Source organism: Lolium perenne, chromosome 2 (genome assembly GCF_019359855.2).
Source record: "Lolium perenne isolate Kyuss_39 chromosome 2, Kyuss_2.0, whole genome shotgun sequence".
NCBI classification, from domain to species: Eukaryota; Viridiplantae; Streptophyta; class Magnoliopsida; order Poales; family Poaceae; genus Lolium; species Lolium perenne.
Window position 1 is genome coordinate 47,968,077 of NC_067245.2, and position 3,105 is coordinate 47,971,181.

Consider the following 3,105-nt stretch of genomic DNA (forward strand, 5'->3'; position numbering starts at 1 on the left):
TGGCCATGTTGCATCGTGTGCATGCATGTGTGTATGGTCCTAGCCCCTTTTGCTCTTGCTGTTGGCTTCTGTGGCATCGAAAGACTTTAATATATGGAAAGTATTTGCAGCTAGGATCAATTCAACATGACTATAGTTCATTTCAACAATCTATAAATCCAATTACAAAATATTGCTTTCAAATGCTTGAGTCAACATTATAAAGAGAAAGTTTATTATCTTCTTCAGATAATATAGGAAGCAACTATGTATATTTCAGCATCCATAGATTGCACTGGACGAACTATGTTTACTTACTTTCTGAAGACTTTGTTCTACCACATAGTGAAAACACCTTTTGTCTTGCCCCATAGGAAAGATGCGTGGCTCGGTCAGGGCATATCCTAAACCCATGGGTCATGGGTGCACATCTTCTTGAAGATGTGATTTTTGCGTTGCATGCTTTGTTAGCTAACATATCGATCAGCTAATGAATATATATTTTTTGAGATAAAAGGCTTCCGCCCGACTTTGAAGTAATGAAGCCCTTATCTCTCAGATTACAACCAAGATAAATTACCAGCTTACAATACAATCACCCAGAAAGAGAAGAGTGACACTTGAAAGAAAGACCAAAGAAGCTAGAAATGTCACAGAGATGCCTGCAACTTGAGCTTCACGCTTCCATCCAGCAAGTAGCATAGGGCATCGCCACTTCAAGGGAAGACCATCACCGAGACTCCACCAGAAAAAAATATATCACAAGTGCGTCACCACCGAAAGAAAGTGACCACGAGCACGATGCAAATCCAAAACACCGACGTAATACCGAGCTCCAAAGTAACGTCGTCAAGAGGGAAAGCGGCGCCGAAGCGTCGCTGTCACCCGATCAACGATGATATGTGATTTCACCCGGAGACACAAGACCACATGGGAGTGAAGGGGTGATCTACGTCATATGTTTTGTGGTTTCTTTTTCGATTGTCTCAATTATTATTCACTTCTTTGTAAGCCGACTTGTTAGACACCGACGCTTGGCTTTGCTTGCTACTATTTTTCATGATAAATAACACTCTCTCTGTTTCATAACATTTGTTGGAGGATATATCCTCCTTTCCAAAAAAAAAATTTGTTCAGCTCCGATTGAAGAAAAAAAAAGTAAGTTGCCACATATAATTGTGAAGTCAAGGCCAAAGGGAACTCAAAAGGGGAAATTGTGTCTATATATGTATTTGCAGTATTAATTTGTAGTCCATATTCGGATCAAAATAATTACTCGTTGGAGTACAAAATGTAAGAATGCCAGAAGACATAAGATTGGAGTGCAATTAGTTAACCATAGATTTTTTTTCGATAAAGGAAATATATTAATATCAAAAGATACCATCTGCAACAACACCCCATCCTAATGACAGTACGGATGCACACTGTCAAAAAAGAGTTTCTTCGGCGATGCACTCTGGTGTTCAGGGGACAGGATAGATTTTAGATGTGATTCAAGAAGACCTAAGATCATTCCGATGGAATTTCAGGCCATTGGACCATTAACCCCTTTTGTTCTCTGGCGATAATGAAGTGTGTATGCATTCGCTGGTTTATTCTCCCTACTGACAATGACACCTTGCATGTTAGACCTACAACTCGTTTTCTTCTCTCGATCCATTTGATGAGTGCTCCAATTGCAACTGATGGTCCCGTTATCGGGATTTATTTCATGTTTTCGCATTCAAGGGCGAGGTTCCCCAATCGCAACTGATGGTGTCGTGGCCAGCGTGCGGCTCACTAGACGAAGACAAGATTGATCGACCGATGCACTTGCCAATACAGCGGCAGCGCCGGCCGACGGCGGTGTCACTGTACCGATGCCGTACAGAGACGGGGTTACGGGGAGATTTGTAGCTGTAACCATCATCCTATACCAGCGATATGCTTGGCGGTGCTTGCTTCGAGCACTGTTGTTGGGTCTTCTTAGAGAGGTCGCTGCACTGTATTGTGATCTTGATTTGTTCTTGTGTGACCATCCCCATTTCGATCGGTCTGTTCTAGCTTGGGTACCTCTGATTATGCTGTGGGCTAGCAAAAGTGCATCAGGCAGGTTCATCACTAATGCATTCATGCGTCCATGGACCGTTTAATTCAGTGACAGCTCGGGATTGCACTTTGTGTCTGTGATCACATGGATCGTAGAACGTACTCCCTGCTCGTGATTGCGTAGTTGTTGGCTTTTCATTCAATTGTGTTCAGCTTTTCAGCTGCGATTGTACTGCAGGATTAGCCAAACCGAAGGGGCATCAGAACCGTGTGAAAGAAAGGGTTGAAGGAGGACGAAGAAGAAAGGGGATAATTGCCAGCCAGTATGTAATGGGCCTGGTTGTACCGTAGACCGTGTTATCCTAGTCTATCGTGGGCCACGGCAGATTGGGCTCGAGACAGCCTGCCCGACAAGTCATGTTTCGTCATTAAGTGCTCTCCAAGACTTCAAAGCATCATGAATTTATCACCCTATATTGAAAGTTATAAATTATTCCAATGATAGTGGTGCGAGTACATATTTAGCCATTTCTCCGAATAGCATCATGAATTTACCTTAATTCTTTAACCAACGCTAGGGATCAGATGGGTATAAAAAGACCATCCATCAGCCACCTTTCGGACCGTTGGATCAACTTAAGAAAACGAATTTCATGCGTCCGATAGTGGTATAAAAACAATTCGTATGTAATATTATTTTTTCATAATATGTAACATTGATCTCCAAAATTTTCCATTTAGTCGCAAAAAAGTGGTACATTTTTTGTTTGCTAGTGGTAAAAAACCCCAAATGTATCATTTTTCTGTATGTAACATTTATGAAAATGGAACATTGGTATACAACATTTCTCTGCAATGCATCCAACCTTTTAATCTAATGTACCGAACATTACATGATAACATATGTAACATTGGTGCAAATATCTTTGTACCAAATCCATGGAGACACCACCATGTCCAATTTGAGATCGCCGACAACAAATGCGCCTGCGGCGGAGAAGCTTACGATGAGGAAAGAGGGAGATTATCTAGGGAAAGAGGGAGATGGATCCTCTACTCCCCAACAACAATATCCATTGATTTGCATGCTTTGGA